Consider the following 14,923-nt stretch of genomic DNA (forward strand, 5'->3'; position numbering starts at 1 on the left):
ATTCCTCTTAAACCCTCTGACTACACGTATAGGAATCTTTTAAAAATTAGGTCATCATGTAATACTAAACTTTGATAACTGGATGTACGGGGCATAGAAGCAAATAGATCAAATGGCTTTTTGTTAATCATGTTTCTTTACAAGACCTGATTATCCATATCGCCCAGTTTATTACATCACTCAGCACCACTGAACTGTGTCAAATGAGATAACTGACGCGAAGATATTTTATAAACTGGAAAGGGCTCTATAAATGGTAGGTTTCAAAAATTAAATGAATAACTTGGAAAAGTGAATGGCATTATGTATCAATATGACACTACTTTGACTGAAGCCTCACATATGCATCTCTCTTACATACTAAAAGCTAGTATTTAGCTTTCCCAGAACAGACTGATGTCAAAACTAGAAGACAGGACAGAGATACATCTATTAGTTTGTCCATTTGTTCTAGGATTTGTTTGCTCATTGATTTTGTTTTTCTCAAATAATTGTGTAACTGTGACTGCTATTTCTTTTATGAGATATAATACATATGACATTGTATTTGTTTTAGGTGTATGGCGTAATGATTTGATATATGTATATATTGTGAAATGACTACCAGAATAAATTTAGTTAACATCCATCACCTCACCTCACATAGTTGCAAATTTTTTCCCTCTGACAAGAACTGTTAAGGTCTACCCTCTTAGCAACTTTCAAATATAGAATATAATTTTGGTAGCTATAGTCCTCAAGCATCCCCTCAATTACATCCCCAAGCATCTATCTTGTAAATATAAGTTTCTACCTTTTGATCACCTTCACTCATGACCTGCTAATGGTGAGAGAAAATGATTAAATGACATGACAAAACAATTCCTTGTCCTTTGACAGATACTGTCGTTTATTGTTTTTGCATGCTAATTCTTCTATCATCAAACCATAATTCTAATATGACTACACTCACCCTCTAGGAGAGAGGCAACATATGAATAAGTTATGGTGGCCCTGGAGAATGGAGGGGCCGCGGTCCAAGGCACAGGGACAAAAGTCATTCATCATTCTCAGGATGGTGAAAGAGGGGCTCCTCTGACGAGTGTTAAATAAAACTATTCCCCAGGTCAAACACAAGATTGCTGGAGAGGTAAGTCGGGAGGTGGAGAGACTTGAGGAAGAGTAATGGAGTTACTAGCCAGTGGGTACTGGACTTACCTGCACATTTGAAGCCCTGGTGATCTTTAAGAAAATGCTAATGGCTGGCTGCCAGCTCCAGATTCCCAGGGCCACAGCCTGAACAGATGAACCAGCCATACAGGATCACCCAACAGCAGAACCTGGCCAGGTTTGCCTAAAAGCTTGGTTGGGGTCCCATCTGACTGAGACACTTGATAACCATAAGGAGGAACAACAATTAAGAACATATCCCAGGATGGGTTCTAAAGGAAGCCGTCAGGTGATTGGCATGCAGAAAGTTTCTCAGGGAGGGATCTTGGGATCAATGTTTGTGGAAGGAAGGGAAAGAAGCCAGATTAGGTAGGAGAATTTTGGCTGCCAACCAATCTCAGTACAGACTTCTGCTATAAAGCTACCGTGGTCCTTCAGAATTTTTCCAAATTGAGGTGAGGAGGCTACACCTACATAGATCCATGAAGACCTGTCATTAGGTTCATGCTGCCCTAGGAGGGTTTTTGACCTTGGGTGAGTAGATTCTCATTAGTGGAGACAATCTTGGAAGAGGGCTGTCATTAGCGTGGTCTGCTAATGGCAATCTCAGCAACTGGAAGAGTACGTTTTTCAGTCCTCAAGAAGTTCTGGAAAGCACACCATAGTGAATGCATATTAATTTTTTAACTCTGGTAACTTACTCATTTTATTACGTGGTATGATAAAAATAAAGTACCCAATATAAAAATCCCCCTTATAGGAAGGAAGTCTTTGTTGAAAGAGAAATTCCTGAGATTAAGACTGGGTACAAAAAGATGTTAACAGAGTGCTACATTTGAAATGCACAGGAAGGGGTGAGGGGGCATGGGGAGATGATGGAACACAGAGTTAAAGATGAGAGAAGATGTATGATTAAATAGCATTGGGGGAAGTTTAGTATCAGGAACATTCGATGCTCAATTTCAGCTTATTTGCACTATTGTCTATAAATCAGCCCCTCCATTTCCAATAGAAAAGATATGAACAAGGGGTTCAGGGCTTAGCTTTGTTTTTTGTCATATTTTGTGTTTCTGGTGTTTTGTGGAAATAAGATAAAGAGTCAGCAGAAGGGTTGGTGCAGTGAGGAGTGGCAGATGGAAATAGAGGTAATGGAGCTCCTAAGGCATCTCTCGAGACCCCAGGAGACATCTTAAGTTGCAGCTTTTTAAAAAATTATTATTCCAGCATTTACCCACAGGACTTACTTTATATATGGAAGGGCTTGTGTGCATGCTTTGGGGGCTGTAAGAAAGAAAATGGAGGGAAACTCACCAGCCCTGATGTGCAACCAAAGTCCAAGAAATAAAAGGTCAGGGAAATATGGGATGCATTCCTGAAAACACAAGGAAAGAAAGAAAAGCAATCTGATCCAGCAGGCCCACACACTTTTCTCCTGGCAAATGGAGATAAGTTCATTGTATAAACATCTAAGGATGTATTTCTATAATCTAAAGGAGTTCCTTCTGTCCATACTGTAAACATTCTTCTGCTCCCTGAATATTTGAATTCCTTGTTAAAAATATTTTTGCTTTCCTTCAAATATCCTAATTTAGCTGATAAAATTTTCATGCACCTGCATGTTAATAGAGCAGTTAATGGGTGCGAATGCCTTAAATTCTGTTAGATTATACTTATAGAAGTTCAGATATGGCCATATATTATGCTGTTTTGTGCTGCATAGAGAACTAATTTATATATATATATATACACTAAGGTTTTGGTTCCCCAAGATACAGGAACTACCTAAAAGTAAAAAAGTACAATTTGTTAGAGTAAAATGGTATAACACATAATTAGTTCCTATTTAATAAATATAAGTAGCATCTTCTAAAACAAAGTTAAAATTTATTTTAATCTCAGAGCTTTGAAAAATTTCTTTCAACTGGGAAAAGATAATCCAAAAATTAATGCATCTCATTCTTTTCTTGCAACTTTCTATCACCTTAGGAATGTTGGTGTCAGGGATAAGAATTATCCATTATAAAATTCATCAAGATACAATCATGTGAGAACAAACATGGTGACTACATAGTCAAATTACATACCCAATTTACGAATACCATGTGTGGTTTTCAAAATGTGTGGCTACTTTAAAAAGTTATTTGTGTTTTCACAATTAAATGCAAGCTGTAACTTGCCATTTACAGCAGATGATTTTTTGACATGACTATCTGGGTTATACATTTTCTTGATTAACCGAAATACTAGACTATTAGTTCAATTTGTGTCAAGAAAGCTCAAAATCTAGTTCCTACATAAATGATTCCCTACTGATGCTACCATTGTGTTATAGACACCATATGTCATTTAGCTAAATAGTGAACAGAATTGTGAGAGAAAATTAGATCAGATGGCTGAGTGTGTAGGTTATTTTCATGTTATCCAATATTACTAAAACACTAAAAAGATATATTAAAAAATAAAGAGACAAATTAGCGTAATGTCATACTTAACAGTTACTTATTTTGTACATATTTTATGCTAATTGATGTGCTTTAAATAAATTATCCCACTTGATCCAAACATTTACCTTTCTTACAGCTGAGTAAATTATTGTTCCCAAAAAATTAATTCAGTTGCCTAAAATCTCATGGTCTATTACAGAGTTTGGAGGCAAACTCAGGCATATGTAATTCAAAAATCCCTTATTTTTACCACTACATAGTCTTTTAAATTAGTTTTTATTTTAATTATAACAAAATTCATAAGAACTGCTTTTATCTCTAATAAAGCAAAATTTCAGACTTATAAATTTTGCATGTTCTGGTAAAATGTTAACCTTTTAATATATTTGAAAGATGACCTTATAATTTCAGTGCTGTTAAGGTTCCCAGCAAAGAGAAATAAAATATGGGATTTCAGGATGTTAGATATCCTAACATAAAATTTACCCTGTATTTTGAATTTAAATGAATACAGCTATTCAGCTTGCACTTTCCTTTGTACCAGCACATTAAATTGTCATTAATAAAGGTGTCCTCTTGATCCAGAATATCTTATAAAATTGCAAGTGTTTTGTTACTGAGTAAAGTTAGTATGTCAGCCTCCTGCCCAAGTGTTTTCAAGGCTAGGCAGAAGTAACTACTTCAGTTCAAAAGTGGACATGAGGAGATAAGAAAGAAAAACCTATCATCTTTGAAAGAATGAGTGCGAATAGATTGTTCTGCTTATCAGAAGGAGTTTTTAGATAGCCAGATTCATGGAATCAGGGATGCCTACAAGATACCCACCAGCTCAAAATAAAGAGGTGGAAAAACATATTCTTTGTAAGCGGAAACTAAAAGAGAGTGGGGTAGCTACACTAAAAGTATGCAAAATAGGATTAAAGCAACAATGGTAATAAACAAAGACTGTTATTATATCATGATAAAGGGTTCATTCATCAAGAAAATAATAATTATCAATACATACCACCCAACATCAGAGCACCTAAATATAATAAGCAAATACTAATGGATCTGAAGGAAGAAATGGACAATACAATATAGTAGGGACTTTAATACAGAAAACTGACAAGCATATATTGGACTCATACCACACCTTAGACCAAATGAATCGAACAGAGTCACATAGCATCCCATCCAACGGCCATCAAACACACAGTCTTCTCAAGCACACATGAGCCATTATCCCAAATAGATCATATGATGTCACAAAAGAAGTCTTAGCATATTTAAGAAGACTGAAATCATACTAAGCATCTTCTGACCACAATGGTATGAAGCAGAAATCAGTAATGAGAGGAAAGCTGGAAAATTCACACATACATGAAAATCAAACACATTCCTGAACAACCAATGGGTCAAAGAAGAAATCAAAATACGTCAAAAGGAAAATCAAACATATCTTGAAACAAGCTAAAATGGAAATACAGCATTCAAAATCTATAGGATGCAGTAAAAACAGTTCTAAGAGGAAAGTTGATAGTTTAAATGCCTTCTTTAATAAAAAAGACATACCAAATAAACAATTTTACACCTCAAGCAAGTAGAAAAAGAAGAACAAACTAAGACGAAGCTTAGTAGAAGGAATGAAATAACAAAGAACAGAGCAGAAATAAATGAAATAAAGACCAGAAAAACACTAGAAAAAGATCAGCAAAACTGAGCTGGTTACTTGGAAAGCTAAACAAAATAAAAAAATCTTTAGCTAGATTAAGTAAGAAAAAAGAAGTCTCAAATAAATAAAATTAGAACTGAAAGAGGAGACATTACAACTGATACCACAGAAATACAAAGTTAGCAGAGGGACTACTATGAACAATTATATGCCAACTAATGGATCCCTAGAAGAAACATATAACCTGGGGGTTTGGGGAGATGTTGGTCAAAATACACAAATTTCTAGTTGTAAGATGAAAAGATTCTAAGAATCTAATGTGCAGGATAGTGATTATAGATCATACTGTATTACATACTTGAAAGTTGCTAAGAGAGTAGATTTTAAATGTTCTCATCACTAAAAAGAAATGTTAATTATGTGATGGAAGTGTTAGCAACACTGGTGGTAATCACTTTGCATATGTAAATACATCAAAGCAACATGTTAGACACTAAACTTACACATTGTTATGTATCAATTATATCTCAATACGGCTGGAAAAAATGAAATGAAATAAAATTGTTCTCATAGATTCCTGTGGTCAGAGACCAAAGAAAGTACAGTTGTATGACTATTTCAGTGTATCTTAATGTTAACAGGATAGTTTGGCACTAACTGTCATTATATTTTATCTACTAAATGTATTGTAAAAATTGTATAGGCCTTTAAGGGAGACGTAGTTCAGAAGATAACTGATCTTTAGGAAAGAGATATGCTGAAAACTGAAAAAAAATCAGCAGTATCAAAGAGACAATAGACTACTCTGATTCCAGCAGAAAAAGAATCTGTTCTTCCCAGTTGCAGTAATGGAACTGTCACTGCCTGAAAGGATATCTGCACGTAAAGCATAAATGGCACGTCAGAAGGCGATGGGGAGCAAATTCACACACCTTCGGGCTCGCTTGATGTAGACACAGAGAACAGCGAAAACCAGGCCTAACATGGAAGTGGGCAGAGCCAGAATAAGAAACTGACCTTAGAATATACATAATGTGTGTGCATGTGTGTTCTTTGGCACACTAGATGTAAGGAAGATGAAATGATATTAACAGAGAAATCCTAATAATTTTTTATATAGTTTACCCTATTATGTGTTTCTTTATTAAAATGAGAAGGATGTAGGCTGGTCAGTCTTCATTTTACCCTTTCACTCTTATATGAGACATTTTAACTATGTTTATTAGATGATAATATCCTCTCTTTCTTTAATTTTCATTATCACAGCAAAACTATTCACATGGATGCCAAATAAGTCAAACTCTTCAATCAAAGTTACATAAAATCCCTGGCACTTGCTAATACACTGTGGCATCAAAGTCAACAAGTTCTTGTGACTTCTTACCTGGGTTTCGGAAGCCATAATTAATAATAATTTCACACTTCTAATAAAGTATACACTGTGGCATAACACTGTGTTGTATAAATCTCAAACACTTCTAGCCTGCTTTTCCTGAAACATCCCAATGACTTACTGGTCAATTTAAAAACTTAGTGACTTCTGGTATCCAAAATAAGATTATAGAGTTACAAGATGTTTTACTTATAGTAAAAGTCACAAATGTTGGGGCCTGAGACAAATCTTCTAAGATTTCTCTTTCTCCTCTTATTTAGGGTTAAACAAATTCAAACAGCTGGTATCATAGCAAAATCATAATATTCATGAAATACTATAGATTTCAGGAATGATTCACATTGATTTATGTATGTCATAGGAATGGCTAAGCAATTATTACTTCACAAAGTACTTACACATATTTAAGATTAATAAAGAGAATACATCTCTGTAAAGTCCAGAGAATATGGACTCACTGGGTATGCTTTTGAACCAAGTTACTCTTTTGATGAAGTAAAGAAATTCCCTTTGTATGTGAAGCTGATATAAGATACAATAAGGAGGACATGCATTTTCTTTTTATTAAGGTATCATTGACACACAATCTTATGCTCAGGTTTCACATGAGCAGCATTGTGGTTACTACATTCATCCATATTATCAAGTGGAAGACATGCATTTTTGTTTAAAAAGTTTCTTTAGCATCATCACCAGTTTCTCTCATGTTTAATGGTTTTGTGTTAAGAAGAATAGATGAGGTTTGAGATGTGGGCTTTTCATTTTCTCTCTACAAAAGCCATAGGCTACACAGAGCTCACACCTTTGATCCTGGCTTCATTGACACTATGATCTCAGCAATTCATCTGTCATCCCTGTCTTTTGACCTAATGTGTGTGAGCACCATTACATCAGAGAAAAGTGCCCAGGTCAGCAATTAATAAATTAGGGTTACAACTACATATAAACCTATGTGCTTGCATTTTTAGCAAGACTACTGTCAAGTGTCCTATTTATTTTTTATATAAAAAAGAGGCAAATACATTATGTAACTTGTTACCAAATATGATTTCACATGTACAAATATTGTTAATGCCTCTGGACAATATGTAGTTGGATTCTATAGACATGGTTTCAAACCAAAGTCAATTGTAGAGTTCCCTTAAATTAAGTGGTAGATTAATTTGAATGACACCTAATTTATGACTGATAAATGCTAAAAAATTTAATGTCTGTAACTGATTGGCCTAATAATACATGTATCTATCTCTCTGCTAAATTAAAATTTCATGTAAATAATTTAAAATCAAAATCAAGGTATCTTGTGTTACCTTCAAAACTCCTAACACTCACACATTTGTAACAGTAGCATCTATGTTTGTACAACAACACAATTCAGCCTTCATCCCAGTTTGCCTCTGAAAACATGTCCTTTCCTGCACATAAGGCTTCAGTGCCCTTTTGCTCCCCTCTCAATGAAGACAGTATAAACCTAGACTTATTAGCCAGTTTCTATATATGGATTGAGAATCAAGGCTAATTTGCCTGCAACTAGGAACTAACCCCCAAGGGCACAGAGACAGAAATGAGAGGGGATAGCAGGGCTCCATGCTGCAGGAACACAGTGCCTCCTTCCCAGACATTCTTTAGCACCAATCCCAAAGAGACCCCTGCACCCTTGTACTAACTTTGACTCCTTGTTTAAACAATTTCCTTTCCCTAAAACCAAAGAAGTCCTAAGAAATATAACTGTAACCAGAAAATTTCAAAGAGAAATCAGAAGGTTAATTCATTCATAATCCCCCAAGGAGTCTGGCACAAAATTTTTTGTAATGGCAAAAGTGAATTTTATTTAAATGTTTTCTTTATGTTAAGATCAATTGACTATCATAAAGAGCTAGTGGAAAAATCTGTAGTAAGCTCTTGATCTCTTGTATACAATAAACCCCCCAAATAACATGCTACTGGAAGAATATAAAGTCATATATAACTGTTCACCCAAAGATGTTATTCTCACTATGGGGCAGGTGGCATCGATTTCTTAGAATAAGCTGATTAAAGTGAAATATAAACTTGATTTTGGTTGATTTGGGGAAGACAAGATAGTGCCCACCTTGAGACACAGGCACCATATGGAGGCAAGCATAGGCAGAAGGAGGCACATTGCCAAATATCATAACTTGTAATCTGTTTATTAGTCATATCTTGGATACCTCCAAAGGCAGGTATTCAGGCTGCAGCAAGTTTTCAGGCTACAGCAAGAATATGAATATGGATAAAGGGGGATAAATGATTCAACTAAGACTTATTCTGTCAGCTAAGAGAGCCAGAGACAATTTCATATTTGCATTTTTATCATCACCTTTTAAGATTACACAAATTCTAAATTATCCAGTTGTTTTTCCAAACTTTTTTGTATCAAATTTTGAATTAAAACTTATTTTTGAAATGATTAAAATAATTTTTCTGGGAAAAAAGTTACTCTCTTCACCTGTGGGGTTTGGTGGAAACATTACATTTCTGTTTTTATAATACTTTTCCAAAGACTATTGACCATACAATGAACATTTTGATTTTTAAACCAGTGTCTGTTAATGTCTATATTTTAAAAAATACAAAGTGATGTAATGAGACAAGGTAAGTGAACTGGCTCATATATTTAGCACAAATGAATTCAAGCTTATATAACCAGAAAATTCAAAGAAATAGAACATCCTGTTCTTTAAAGTATACTTCATATTGAGGTGTGCTTATATTTCAATATTTGACATATTCATTAATATATGTATGATTTTTCAGTCATTACTCATACCATTAGTTTATAGGGCAACATAATTTAGAAATTACAAACAGAAATCTTGATCTTTTGAACTGGGGTTTTAAAATAATAGAGAGTTTAAAAGATGTTATCAATTCTTAGATCTTTGTCCCAGGAAATTGCATTTTAGCTGCTCATTCACTGTTACCTTTATAAACAGAAAGAAATGGTTATTGCTGTTATAATTTTGGGGTGCACTTCAGAGACTGATATTATTACATAGGGAATTAGGCACTACATAAATCAGAACTTGAGAAACAGGCAAATTTGAGATGTTGCTTCAAGAGCACTTAGCAGTACAGTGCCCTCTCAATGTGAATGACTAATTTCCATTTTTGTTAATAGTACTTTCTCATATAGGCATCTCAGAGAAGGAAACCATTTTTCTTTTATTGGTTGCCCTTTCCGTGTTTCTAAGTGAATGTCAGCTCTTTGCAGGTTAAACTAAAACAACTGATTTAAATGTATACTAAATCTTGTAAGAAGATGTTGAGCTACTTAAGACTAACTGTTAATAGTTTTTAATTCTAGAACAAAGATGATGTTGAATGTTGAAATGTTGGTGAGTTACCATTGAATTGCTCTTCATGTATGGCATAATACTGTCTTAAGAGACTGCAGAAATTCTTATTGTATCTTTTATAAGAAGCAAACTTCAAATCCGAAGTGCCACTGACATGATAAACCAAAAAAAATAAAAGAATTTATCATTCCCATTAGAAGATCTTAGGCCCTAAAGATCTGGAGGAAATGAGTTGGTGGGTCAAATCAATCCCTTCTGGATATCAGGTCACATCACTGTACCATCACACATAATCCCACACAGAGGACAGCTCACTAAAAGCAGGTTGAAGATCGTTCTGGAGACATGTATTGCCTATTGTTTCTAACGACTGAAAAAGATTATTTCTTTAAGTCAAAGTTGGTGTTAGTGAAAGGCAAGTAGAACAGTTAAAAGGACAAATGGACATTCACTGCAGGTGGAGAAAAGAATGTTTGCCAAGAATGGAGAGTAGTATCATACATTTAAAAATCAGATTTTAGATAACTTATCACTATTAAAATAATGTTAAGTGCCTGATAGGCAAACACAAGATATTACAGGGTGATAAACATACTGGAAATGAGTATGGGGAAATGAGTATGTAACCAGAACACGGCCTTGCTTACAAAAACAAAGACTATGGAGTATCTTCAGTTTATTTCTGCCTAAGTGTCAATTTCCTCAACAAGGAAATGGATATATAAGTAATCATGCATATTTCACAGCATTGTCCTGAGTATTAAATGCATTAATATGTATGAAATACTTTGAACAGTATCTTGAATATACAGTAACAATTCAATAAATGTTAGTTCTTATGATTTTATTATTATACTTCTTGAAAAAGAGAAAGTATGGAAAGTGATCACTTTTCAAGTGATGTGTTTCTTATCCTTATATTAGAGAGATAACATATTATATAACTCTTCCCAAAGAGTCTACAACTTGGTGTTTAAACCATCAAATGCTTTTCTTTTTTTTTTTAGCAGGGCTTCCTTATTTCACTGGCAGTTCAAGCAGATGTCAGTATCATATCAAATTCACAATTAAATATTTGTCTTTAAAAGCATCTCTACAAATAAATTGTACAAAGAAAGCAAAAAGGCTCACAAACACATGGAGGCTTAACAACATGCTCCTAAATAATCAATGGATCAATGACCAAATTAAAATAGAGATCAAGCAATATATGGAAATAAATGACAACAGCAACACAAAGCTCCAACTTCTGTGGGATGCAGCGAAAGCAGTTTTAAGAGGAAAGTATATAGCAATCTAGGCATATTTAAAGAAGGAAGAACAATCCCAAATAAACAGTCTAAAGTCACAGTTATCGAAATAGGAAAAAAGAAGAACAAATAAGGCCTAAAGTTAGCAGAAGGAGGGACATAATAAAGATCAGAGAAGAAATAAATAAAATTGAGAAGAATAAAACAATAGCAAAAATCAATGAAACCAAGAGCTGGTTCTTTGAGAAAATAAACAAAATAGATAAGCCTCTAGCTAGATTTATTAAGAGGAAAAGAGAGTCAACACAAATCAACAGTATCAGAAACGAGAAAGGAAAAATCATGACGGACCCCACAGAAATACAAATAATTATTAGAGAATACTATGAAAACCTATATGCTAACAAGCTGAAAAACCTAGAAGAAATGGACAACTTCCTAGTAAAATACAACCTTCCAAGACTGACCAAGGAAGAAACAGAAAATCTCAACAGACCAATTACCAGCAAAGAAATTGAAGCAGTAATCAAAAAACTACCCAAGAACAAAACCCCCAGGCCAGATGGATTTACTGCAGAATTTTATCAGACATACAGAGAAGACATAATACCCATTCTCCTTAAAGTTTTCCAAAAAATAGAAGAGGAGGGAATACTCCCAAACTCATTCTATGAAGCCAGCATCACCCTAATACCAAAACCAGGCAAAGACCCCACCAAAAAAGAAAATTACAGACCAGTATCTCTGAGGAACATAGATGCAAAAATACTCAACAAAATATTAGCAAACCAAATTCAAAAATACATCAAGAGGATCATACACCATGACCAAGTGGGATTCATCTCAGGGATGCAGGGATGGTACATATTTAAAAATCCATCAATATCATCCATCACAAAAACAAAAAGGACAAAAATCACATGATCATCTCCATAGATGCTGAAAAAGCATTCGACAAAATTCAACATCCATTCGTGACAAAAACTCTGAACAAAACAGGTATAGAAGGCAAGCACCTCAACATAATAAAGTCCATATATGATAAACCCACAACAAAGATCATACTGAACAGCGAGAAGCTGAAAGCATTTCCTCTAATACCGGGGACAAGACAGGGATGCCCACTCTCCCCACTGTTATTCAACATAGTACTGGAGGTCATACCCATGGCAATTAGACAAAACAAAGAAATACAAGGAATCCAGATTGATAAAGAAGAAGTCAAACTGTCACTATTTGCAGATGACATGATATTGTACATAAAAAACTCTAAGGACTCCACTCCAAAACTACTAGAACTAATATCAGAATTCAGCAAAGTTGCAGGATACAAATTAATTCACAGAAATCTGTGGCTTTCCTATACACTAACAATGAACCAATAGAAAGAGAAATCAGGAAAACAATTCCATTCACAACTGCATCAAAAAGAATAAAATACCTAGGAATAAACCTAATCAAAGAAGTGAAAGACCTACACCCTGAAAACTATAAGACACTCTTAAGAGAAATTAAAGGGGACACTAACAAATGGAAACTCATCCCATGCTCTAGGCTAGGAAGAATTAATATTTTCAAAATGGCCATCCTGCCCAAAGCAATTTACAGATTCAATGCAATCCGTATCAAATTACCAACAGCATTCTTCAATGAACTGGAACAAATAGTTCAAAAATTCATATGGAACCACCGAAGACACCGAATAGCCAAAGCAATCCTGAGGAGGAAGAATAAAGTGGGGGGGATCTCTCTCCCCAACTTCAAGCTCTACTACAAAGCCACAGTAATCAAGACAATTTGATACTGCCACAAGAACAGAGCCACAGACCAGTTGAACATAATAGAGACTCCAGACATTAACCCAAACCTCTATGGTCAATTAATATATGATAAAGGAGCCATGGACATACAATGGAGAAATGACAGCCTCTTCAACAGATGATGCTGGCAAAACTGGACAGCTACATGTAAGAGAATGAAACTGGATCACTGTCTAACGCCATACACGAAAGTAAATTCAAAATGGATCAAAGACCTGAATGTAAGTCATGAATCCATAAAACTCTTAGAAAGAAACATAGGCAAAAATCTCTTGGACATAAACATGAGCGACTTCTTCATGAACATATCTCCCCAGGCAAGGGAAACAAAAGCAAAAATGAACAAGTGGGACTATATCAAGCTACAAAGTTCTTTAGCAAAGGACACCATCAATAGAACAAGAAGGTATCCTACAGTATGGGAGAATATATTCTTAAATGACGGATCTGATAAAGGGTTGACATCCAAAATATATAAAGAGCTCATGCACCTCAACAAACAAAAAGCAAATAATCCAATTAAAAAATGGGCAGAGGAGTTGAACAGATAGTTCTCCAAAGAAGAAATTCAGATGGCCAACAGACACATGAAAAGATGCTCCACATCACTAGTCATCAGAGAAATGCAAATTAAAACCACAATGAGATATCACCTCATACCAGTAAGGATCGCCACCATCCAAAAGACAAACAACAACAAATGTTGGCGAGGTTGTGGAGAAAGGGGAACCCTCCTACACTGCTGGTGGGAATGTAAATTAGTTCAACCATTGTGGAAAGCAGTATGGAGGTTCCTCAAAAAGCTCAAAATAGAAATACCATTTGACCCAGGAATTCCACTTCTAGGAATTTACCCTAAGATACAGCAGCCCAGTTTTAAAAAGACATATGCACCCCTATGTTTATCACAGCACTATTTACAATAGCCAAGAAATGGAAGCAACCTCAGTGTACATCAGTAGATGAATGGATAAAGAAGATGTGGTACATATACACAATGGAATATTATTCAGCCATAAGAAGAAAAGAAATCCTACCATTTGCAACAACATGGATGGAGCTAGAGAGTATTATGCTCAGTGAAATAAGCCAGGTGGAGAAAGACAAGTACCAAATGATTTCACTCATCTGTGGAGTATAAGAACAAAGACAAAACTAAAGGAGCAAAACAGCAGCAGACTCACAGAACCCAAGAATGAACTAACAGTTACTAAAGGGAAGGTACTGGGGAGGATGGGTGGGAAGGGAGGGATTAAGGGGGGGAAGGAAGGGGGGTATTATGATTAGCATGTATAATGTGGGGGCGGGCACAGGGAGGGCTGTGCAACACAGAGAAGACAAGTAGCGACTCTACAGCGTCTTACAACGCAGATGGACAGTGACTGTAATGGGGTTTGTGGGAGGGACTTGGTGAAGGGGGGAGTCTAGTAAACATAATGTTCCTCATGTAATTGTAGATTAATGATAGCAAAAAAAAATGCATCTCTACAAGTAGTGAGGTGTAGTGTGTAACTTCACTCGCATTTCTCCATGCCTCCTGTGGAGACCTACTGATGAAGCATTTAACTTTGTAAGAAGCAAAGAACTTTCTTAAGACAAAACATCCTTTTGTTGTGAACGTTTTTCCCTTCTGAATTCTGGTTTCAACAAATATTTCTGATCAAAATAATGCACTAGGCACTAATGGTATAAAGATAAGACATGACACCTAGCAACAAGAAGTTTATGGTATATTTGAGGAAACAGCACGTGCAAGCGGCTAAAACACAGATTCGATATTGACAAGTGATGAAATGGAAATAAAATGTTTCTGGAGCCTATAGTTGAAGGCGTTATTTCCACTGAGCAGGGCTGGGAGAGATTTCATAAAGAAAATGGTATTTTCCGAGTGTA

This window comes from Manis pentadactyla, chromosome 6 (assembly GCF_030020395.1).
Source record: "Manis pentadactyla isolate mManPen7 chromosome 6, mManPen7.hap1, whole genome shotgun sequence".
NCBI classification, from domain to species: Eukaryota; Metazoa; Chordata; class Mammalia; order Pholidota; family Manidae; genus Manis; species Manis pentadactyla.